We start from the raw sequence: 11,054 nt of genomic DNA on the forward strand, positions 1-11,054 counted from the left end.
CCAAATTTCATTCACTTCTTAATGTCTCTATGATTTTTGCTCTGGAGATCGATGCAACTCTTTGGGCATTGAAGTAGAATTTTAACGCAATTTTAACACCGTAAAATAAAAATATAGAGAATACTAGGTCGGTGCCGAACAAAGCAAAGTTTATTTTGCGAGGCTTAGAAAATCTGAACCACGAGCCTTGGCGAGTGGTTCAGATTTTCGTGCCGAGCAAAATAAACTTTGCTTTATTCGGCACCGACCTAGTATTCGAATTATCCCATCAATTTTCTTAGTCGTAAATTATTTCTTTAAAAATAGAATAGGAAAATCGAACTACACGGACAATCCCAAAGTTATTTTAAGGAAACATTGTTTTATTATTTTAATCGTGCCGAGCCTAATACATTACAAAAAGATCAGTGACTAACCTGTTTTTCTGTTTATCATACCTCTACGTCCCCGATTTTTAAGAAATAATGAAAAAAAAAACTAAACAACTGCAGCTTTAGCGTGAAATAACATGCATTGTGTCGTATGACGAGTTAATAATGACGTCACGAGTACGCGCACTTAATATTTGTGAATAATGTTTTTTTGCTTTTTGAGTTGCATTATGTGATAAAAAATATATTACATCTTGGTATCAAAATGTTTGTTTTGTTGAATCTGTTTCGATTTTACTAAAATGATTACTTTATAGTTGATTCCGAGTAATATGACCTTTCTCCGCCGCGCGTGACAGCTATATTTCAGCACTGTCGAAATAGAGGAAAATTTATTCCACAGTGGTTTATTTCGACAATGCACGTCTGATGATGAGATAAAAAATAATACTAAACGCGCACTTAATTGATTGTTTAAAATTGTAAAATTACAATAAAAACATGCCACGGATTAAAAAATACATGTATGCATTTTTTTCAAACAATTCAAATAACATTCCTTATTTAAAATGGGTGTGCGTATGTGTGTTTATGTATGTGTCGGTGTGTCCGTGCGTGTGATTTCCTTAATGAATGAATCAGAAAAATAATAATGTGTTTGTAACGCTTTTCATCTTTTATAAATAATTAAGTGAATTAACCAGATAGCGTCGAAATTGTCATTCCAACTTTTAAAGCCTGCGCAGTCTAGTGATACAGCGCAAGCTTTTATTTTTAGTGGCCACAAGTTCAATCCAAGCTCTGGAATGTTTTTATGCTCCAATACATTTTCGGGGAGCATATAGTTGCCAGTTTGGGGTTTCTCACTTCCTTACTTCCGTCACACTTTTGTTACAGTTTATCATAGCGCCTTCAATAATTTACCGATCTCTTACATATTTGGCATGTAGGTACCTTGCATGGACCTCTACCTTTCGATGATGTTTGAGGTCACTGGGGTCAAGGTCACAAAAGCTAATAATATATTTTTCCTTCATAATGTTGTTACAGTTTCTCATAGCACCTTCAATATTTGTCCGATCTCTTACATATTTGGCATGTAGGTACCTTTCATGGACCTCCACCTTTTGATGAGCTTTGAGATCACAGGGGTCAAGGTCTCCGAGGCTACTAATTGATTTTTCTGTCACAATTTTGTACAGTTTTTCATAGCATCTTCAATATTTTACCGTTACATTTCATATTTGGCATGCAGGTACCGTGCATGGACCTCTACCTTTTGATGAGGTTTGAGGTCACTGGGGTGAAGGTCAAGGTCACCGAGGCTAAAGATAGATTTTTCCGTCACAATTTTTTTAGTTTCTTATAGCGCCTTTAATATTTTACCGATCTCTTACATATTATGCATGTAGGTACATTTCATGAGCATCTACCTTTTGATGAGGTTTGATGTCACTGGGGTCAATGTCAATGTCTCCGAGGCTAATAAAAGATTTTTGACGATGCTGCAAAGCAGCTCGTCTAAGTTATCATACCATGAAAAAATTCTTCACAATTGCGACCTATGTAAAAGACCGAGCCAGTCCGATTGAGATAGCTCGATTTTTCTAATCGGCATACCTCGCTGATCATCATTGATAATGGTAAAGGAAGATCAGTCATAAATAGGACAGCATATTCTGGGGAAAAGATTTAATAATAGTTTGGAAATGTTAATTTTAAAACAGTTTTATTCAATCAATTATATGTTTATAAATCAATGAAACGACTATGCATTTTCTGTATTGTATTTGACATTTGTCTTGATTATGTGAATAAATTGCGAATGAAAACGTGTTTAATTAACGTTTAACGCGATCATGAGTGTAAAGAAAACGAATTATTTCGAACCTTCCATTTGTAAACGTTATAGCGAGTATGGTATATAAACAGCATAATAGCCATGCGATACCTTTGAAACTCGCTCTTGTGCGTGCTTTCTCATTTTGCATATTTAATAAACTTATCAAACAGAAATTACAGAGCCACATCAGTGCACATACTATGCTGGCTAATTTCTTCGTTTGTTGGATATTGTTTGCTGTTTTAAACACATATTAGGTCATATCGCGGAGATTTTGTTAATCTTACCATGTGTTCATGGGCGAACTCACGTATTCAAGTGCTCTTACGACTATGCGCTCATACCTACTTTCGGGAATCATTATGAAAGTATTGCCGTACTTAACGAACAAACATGTCTAAGCTTATTGAATTAGAAAAAAAAACAATAATAAAAAGAGAAAAATTATATGTTCATGCACATGGGCAAGTGAAATCACGTCCGTACACATCATTAACTTAGGAAAGGAAACAACGAAATATAAAGTTTTGTGTGATATACATGTAAAATTAAAGAGCATGGTGTAATTAAAGAGCATGTCAAGTTTTGAATATATCTGCTGAAACGTAATGTTATAATCCACAAACGTTTTACTGTATTAGAACGTATTTTTAAGATAAGTGGTACAGAAAATACACGTCGAATATCTTTTTAAAGATATTTCTTGTTATATTTGATCGAGAACGTAACCCGCCTCCCAGTTTCACTGAATGGGTCGAATTTCCCACGTGTACTTCTTCCCCGTACCCCCAATTTTTGTGTACGAAACATTTTTCGTACTCAATTTTTTAGTTTTCTTTTTTTTTTCTTACCAAAATATTTTTCGGACCCAAAATGTCTTTCGTACCCAATTTTTTTCGTACCCATATTTTTTTCCATAACCAATTTTTTTTCGTACCCAAAATTTGCGTACACACATACACAATTGTGGTTATGTAGATAAACTTAAATTGATGCTTTTATATCCATCCTCTTTAAAGGCATCGTCACACCAGTACTGTCAGTACTTTGATTAGGTGGTTATTAGCACATCGATTGACAAAGCGCATCATCGGGGAGCATCCATCAGTTTCACTGATATTCTTGTTTTATTTATGTGTTGCTTTTTTATTATAAAAAATAACTATTTCAAATTGAAAACTTTCATAAGTAAATTAATTAAATGACATTTAACCAAAACAAATACGAAAATCTGTGAAGAAGTGTCTTTAATAAAAATATGCTTTAATTATTTATGTTTAGAGACATGAACGATTTGTAAAGCTTGATGGTGTCCATGACACCGGATTCACCCAGTCACGGGCATGCATAAATATATAAAAAATGCAAAAACACATTGGAAGCGGCTGTCCAGTTAGCTGCGTTTCGCAACTAGAAGACCCGGGTTAAATCTCCGTACCCGGAAGCATGTGACTTTGGTAGATGACCAGTATACCGGACATGTGGAGTGTCCTCCGGGTCATCTGCCCCACCCCCTCCCCAACAGAATATTAAACCAACCTTAAACATATATTACATGTTAAAGAAAATGACTAGAATAACTGCTATAATTCAAAATCAGTCCTTTCTTGAAACGCCAAATAGTTAATTTATTATTATGTAGGATTGCTGAAAAACACTCCGTGTCCTCAAATAATGCAGCCTTCTTCTTTTATAATAATGGCTATGTTCAATACTGATACATTATGGCCATGCGTGGGGGGGGGGGTAAAAAGAAATAGATTGATAGGTTTTCCGATTTACTCAATCCACTCAGGAAAATCCTATCAACAGTGATAAAAAGGTGCATAACCTAACACCTTAAGCCCTTAAGACTTAAATATATACATATACAACTGTGCATGTGGTGAGAATATGAGTCGAGTTAAAAACAGGATAAAAGCAGAAACATGTGATCTAAGGAAGGAACACTGATGTAGACAGCACTGATTTAAATCCAGGGATCGTAGCAGCGCTGACTACATAAGATGGAAGTGTGTTCATTGTACAACTGTTCTTGGAAAGAAAGAAAATTTGTGGTAATAAGCTGTAGTTGGTGGTATTTAGTATGCCATGTGATGGTGATGGCGTGAGTGTCTAATGTATGGAGTGAGATAGTGAATGGGATTGACGTCAACATGATTATACACTAACAGGAACAGAAGAGGCCCAAGAACTGATCCCTGGGGTTCGCCAGAAATTATAGGGGCCATGGTGGAAGTTGCCCAATCTACAACAACCTGTTTACTACGGTAACCAAGAAAAGCTTTAATCCAAGAGTGTGTAGTGCCCGTGATGCCATAATGGGCTAGTTCAGCAACAATCTACCGTGATGTAAAGTTGTCAAGATGGTCTAAGATGTTACTAACAACGATATGCTCCAGCAATTTACAAGCAATACATGTTAATGAGACTGGTCTAAAATTACTAGCTTGGTACTTTTTTTATTTTAAAAAATAGGAGCTACAAAAGCCATGGACCAGTCAGAAGGGACAGAACCAGAAATAAGTGATTTGTTAAAAAGAATTGTTAAAATAGGTGCAATTTCATTTGCACATTCCCGTAAGATTCTGGGTTTGATTTGGTCTGGCCCTGCGGCCTTGTAAGGATTCAGTTTGGGTAGGAGTTTCTTAACACCATTTACCGTAATATTAATTGATGGCATGTTTTTATACGGGCTATTACCAAGATCTGGATATGAGCTGTTTGTGTCATTAGTAAAAACAGAAGAAAATTGTTTATTTAAGACTTCAGCTTTTTCCTTGGGGTTAGATTTTTAGACCCCATCATCCCTCAAGGGTGCTACACCACATGAGTCAGTTTTTAAGCTTTTTATGAACCCCCCAAAACGTTTAGCTGTCCCATGTTTATGTTCTGTTTCATCACATATTATGTTGTTCGTGTAGGCCCAGTAAGAGTTACGAATTTTCTTTTGTATTAATGAACCGATCTTCTTAATTTTTGGTAGTAAAGTGTAATATTTAGTCTTTTTCATTTTGCTATAAGTCCGGTCACGTTTTTATTAGCTTTTTAATGTCAGAATTCAGCCACGGTAGATGCTGCTTGCCAGAAACATTTTTAGTTGGTATGTATTTTTCAACAAGTGTGTTAAGACAGACCTTGAAAAATTGTCCCAAAGCTTCTGGACATTCATAACATTAATATTGTTTACATTTATGAAATTTATTAAACCAGTTTTGATTTCCGACCAGTTAGCCTTGTCAAACAGAAGTATTTTTCGTTTCTCTTTCCGATTTATTCTAGCAGAGGATAAAATATCAACAAAAGGGATGCAGTGATCACTAAAGCCTGGAATGACCTTAACTGTTTCGGCTAAAGAAAGATTAGACAAGAAAAACAGGTCAAGACATTTCTTTGTGGTATCAGATAGTCGTGTTGGTTCATCAACTATTTGGTTTAATGAATGAGTATCTGCAAAGTTTAAAATTGTGTTACATTCTTCTGGGTGTGAAGCATTAGAGTCTACAGTTTTATTTTTCCAATTGATTTCCCCAAGGTTAAAATCGCCCCCAATCAGGGTTGTACTATTTAATTTATCAGTCAGACTGATGGTACGATGCAGCTCGTCTATACATGTAAAATCCCTGTCAGGTCGGTATGCGATGCAGACCAGCAGGTCTTTTTTACCATTTTGCTTTATATATACCCAAATAATTTCAGATGAAGATTTTAATTCCACGAGAGCATGACTTCTTAACTTATTTGGAACCAGTACAAAAACCCCGCCTTCTGTCCTACCTTTTCGATCATTTCTGTAAACATCGTAAGCAGATGGAAACACTTCTGAATTTTTTATTTTAGGCTTGGGCCATGATTCATTACCCAGAACAACATCAGGTTTTACAGTAGCTAGCATAGATTGGAAAGCTAAGTTTTCTTCTTAACAGACTACAGGTTACAGTCACAATTTTTAAGTGTTGTACATACTGTGATTTGTGAGTTGGTAATTTGTTGTGTCTCATAGATTGAGAGTTTGTAGTTATGCATGTTTGTTTACTGGCTGGTTTGCTACAGTGTAAGGGTGCTTGCTGCCCAGAGCCTGGGGATTGCATACATGTAAGGACGGATGAGTTGTCTGTACTGACATGTGATAATGAATGATCTGATTGCATAGACTTTGTGTGATCAAAGAGAGTAGAGTTATAATGAAATACGCCACAGTTTGTACATTGCCACGGTTCATTTGAGTGATCACAATGATACTGATATGTAAGTGAACTCATGCCCTGACATTCTGCATGAAACCATGTAACACAGTCTTCACAAAAGACTCCTCTATCTGGATGCCATTTAACTGCTAAATTGCAAGTGCCACATAAGTCTGAACTAACTGGACCTGGATTTGATTCTGTATTATTTCCTAATAGGATGAGTAATACACATACGTAGAATAAAGTGAGACGGTTCCTGCCAAAAAGTTGCCTCTTTTTTCTAGTGAGCAGACCTGAACACAGCCCGAAATACAACTTAAGATTTCGATTTGGGTTATGATGGTTAATTTACTGGAAAAATTGGTTCAATAAAGCAACTGCCTGCTTTGTCGGTATCTGTTTAACAAAGTTTAACCAAAGACTGTGACTGTGAGATGGGTCTGCCACTTCATGAATATTTTTCATGTAATTAGATGCAGGGTCTTCACTTGTAAAATGAAGAGGGATGAGCAATAGCCCCAACACACACAGAGTATATGCAGACATAATTGTCTTCAGGTATCGTACAAGAACGAAACTTTAGAGGTCGAAGAAAAAATTGAAGGTCGCGAAAATACGTGACAATAGAACATAGTGTGGGCCAAGATCTGTTATGGCAGTAAGAATGGAAAATACTGGCACACTCTGTGTAAGTTGCCTCAATACCTGATCTTACACAGAGTTGCCTCAATACCTGATCTTACACAGGGTTTCTCTGCTGAAAAGAATAGTTAGGTGAATATTTGATTAGGTTCCATTTACTGTCCATATTCAACAATTATCTAAATGGTAGACATTAACAGAGATAAGTTTTATAATTACAATGTTAAATAATATGTAAACAATATTAGATAAGAGTTCTTAGCAGATCACACGCTTAAAGCAGTTTTATGCTTTGTCGAAGCAAGTAACCCCCATGTATTTAAGTAACGGTGTGTTGTCCGAATTCTTAAAGGGTAATTTTCTTGATTGTTTTATAAAAGAATGTCAAATGAAAATAAAAACCCAACCATATGGAGCTAAATATATTTAAACTTAACTTAATAACAGTTACATTTAGTAGCTTTTTATGCAGAATAATTATAAATGGTCAGTTATGGCTCTGTCCGTAATTTTTCAAGTCGACACCGTTACGAAGAAAATTTCATCTACCGCACGGGAATGATACGGGGATACAACTTTTTCCGAAAAGTTAACATTCTTTCAACCTTTTACGGCATAATTAAGCAATGAAAAGAGCGCGCGCGAAAATGTGAAAATCATCAAAAAGTAAGTAAAATATTGAACGTACTTTTATTCAGTGTCGACACCGTTCTTCCATTTTCTTTGCTATTTCCACTTCCTGTTCTTTTATGATTTTTAAATATTATGTATTCTTAGATGCCACAAAAAATGTGTGCGTAATGTGTTTTTGAGACAAGTAGCATGCTGTTTGTGGATGATCAAATGCCCGAATGTCATCACCGTTACAGTCCACACCGTAAATGAGTAACGGTGATGACAACATCGTAACGGTGTGCACAAATATATACACACATTATGGTGTGAATAAACTTCGTTTTCATATCGCCGATTATTTTTCAAACAACATCGCAAATTTTACATGGAGTTTATCAGACAAAAATGGAGAATTAATACAATTGGAATCAGTTCTGTCAGAATTCCCGCATGTCATCACCGTTACGTTCCACACCGTTACGCTGAATGAGAAACGTTGTTGACAACATCGTAACGGTGTGGAGAAATTTATACAAACAATATGATGCGAATAAAGTTCGTATTCATATCGCCGATTGTCTTTCAAACAACATCACAAGTTTTACATGGAACTTATCTGACATACTTTCTAGAAAAAAAACACGATGCGAATTAACAAGAATATGAAAGTATAAGATAATCTGTCCACACCGTTAAAATGTGACAACACCGTTACGCCGCAAAAAAAGAAGACTTTTATATACATTAAGATTCAACAAAAACTGCAAACGTGTTTTAACATCATAAAGTCTTCAAAAAGGTGTCCAATGAAAGAAGAATTTAGTATATAAACATGTACCAAACATTTTATAGAAATTCTTAAAGTTGTGAAACGTAATTAAATGTGTATTTACACCGTTACGCACTTAATGGTCAGATAAAGTCACTGACGATTTGGAATTGAAGTAATAGCCACTCATGATCACTTTATACAATGAAACAACGACAAAAAATTCATTTAAATTATGTTAAAATATAATAATATTATCAAACAAGTATTTATGTCCGTAACGGTGTTCTCTTCACAGCTTTTGACGTGCGTCAAATAAGCCTTCATAATCGCGATCTGGGTCACATTAGGTCGTGCCCAGCTTACGTTTGACGTGTACCTAACTGATAAACGGTCTGTCGCCACTGCTTTACTTATTGTGTTTTTGAATATTTTTTTATTAAGAATGGAACCTAATCAAATATTCACCCAGTTAGTAAGTGATTTTTTTGTTTCTTAAAAGAAAGGTAAACCCCTTAGGTGCGGATGGACCTATACATCTGCGAAACACACACACACTCACAATATTGAAGGCACACATAGTATCATTATACGGGCAAAAGCCCGCGAAGCGGGAGTTGACCGTTCATACATATGGACATTTAGACATAAACTTACATAAGAATACCACATATGGATGCGTCTCATAAAAAATTGCCACGCGACATGTATTTTCGCAATGCTATTTATGACCTTGAACAAATATAAAAAAAATTGACATATGCTAAATCACATGTAAAACATACCTCAGGAAAAATTATATCAATGACATCATAATTGTGTAGCGAATCGCACTAAATATTCTCGCATTATTTGTTTTTCTTCGCAACCGTTCCAGAATTAAGACATTACTCAATTATCTCCCCTGAATACTCATCTTCAGTGGGTTTAAGCCGAAGACTGGTTCACTACATATAGTGACAGTCTTTACCAAACACAATTTACGTGAACATAACCCGTCTTAAATATATTGCCGAATCTCAGATATCTGTCGAATTTATTTGCTTTGATCTTTGATCGATATCTTATTGTTATTATTATCCTGACAAATCACAAACGCTTGTTAAAAAAATATTTGTTTAAAACATTATAGTTGCCATCTCTATTCTTCCAGTATTATCGCGGTATTTCAATAACGACACCCTACTGTGTATTTGTCAGAATTCGTAACGCATTTTCCATTCGCTCTCAGAAAGAAGTTGTACGTGTGATCATGAGCAATATTATGGTAAGTTGTCGTTGTTATCCATTAGAAACACATTTATTCACAAAATTTAAAGATATTCTGATCTAACTTTTTAGTCGTTTAGCTTTAATTTTTAACGTATTTACACTTCGTCTGCTCGCACTTTACCGATATCCCGAAAGGTTACATATCACTATAATAAGTTTAGGCCTAAAACCACAAAATCCGATACCTTTGGATTTTCTTACCACAATTTTACGTAAAAAAAATTCCAGATTCGAAGTCAACAAAAACAAGACATTTATAAATTGTCTGCATTATTAATTAGATTTTAAGATATTTGTTGGTTTTCCGTCTTTAGAAGCTGTTCTGCCAAGGCAAGAGCTGGGCATCACACAAGCCATTGTATTCAGCAAAACTGACAGTGTTGGTTTACAGAAATCAACAAAGGAGGGATTCCTGAACTATCAAAGTTTCCAAGCTACATTCACAGTTATTAGCTGTGGTGATCTTTATTGGTTCTGTTGGTTTACTTGGATGGAACAGTGAACTTTTATAGAACTTTTAAGTCTATATCTGTCTATCTATAAACAAAAATCAGCTATGGTATAATAAGATCAGATGTGCAAACAATGTCAAAGGGTTGTTAAATTAACAATTTGAAGGCTATTATGCTGAAAAAATATGAAAGTTCCCATGCAAATTTAGTCTGTATATCGACAAGTGTCTGCCAATAAATGTCAAACTAGTAATACAAAACTTACCACAAGTATGTAAAAGCACTAAGTACCTGTTGTGATCATTTTTAGTAAGATAGTGTAATTCTAAACAGTGGCAAATAGCTTGTTTAGTAAATGCAAAATGCAATTAATATGATTTCCTTTATATTGTGTAATTAATAAATTGGTTGTTACTTGTTAATCAATGATAAATGTTTTATGGCTAGTACCAAACCAGCATTGTTAATTTTGTAAAAGGTTATAAAATAATACCACTTTGTAATTTCATAAACGTAAATATTCGTGTACTGTAGGTTGATGACAGTGTTTTAGTATTACTTATTTTGTAACTATTACTTTATTTGCAAATAAATGATGTGAAGTGTTTTGTATCTCCACACAATACCACATACCTTTTTATATATGTACTGTGTTGTGTGTTATTCGAATGTTTAAATAAATAAATATGGATGATGTAAATGATGCATTCTAATATTTGCATTCAAATTGTAACTATAGAGCTAATTGTATGCAGTTTAGACTGTGATTTAAGAATTGCTACAAAATGGCTAGTTCTTTTAGTCGCGACAAAATTTAAACTATTCAACAATAGTTTGCGAAAGAAAATTAGAATCCTGCAAGATACCTGTCCATGTCCATATATTTATAAAAAATACATG

The sequence above is a fragment of the Dreissena polymorpha genome, chromosome 5 (assembly GCF_020536995.1).
Source record: "Dreissena polymorpha isolate Duluth1 chromosome 5, UMN_Dpol_1.0, whole genome shotgun sequence".
NCBI classification, from domain to species: Eukaryota; Metazoa; Mollusca; class Bivalvia; order Myida; family Dreissenidae; genus Dreissena; species Dreissena polymorpha.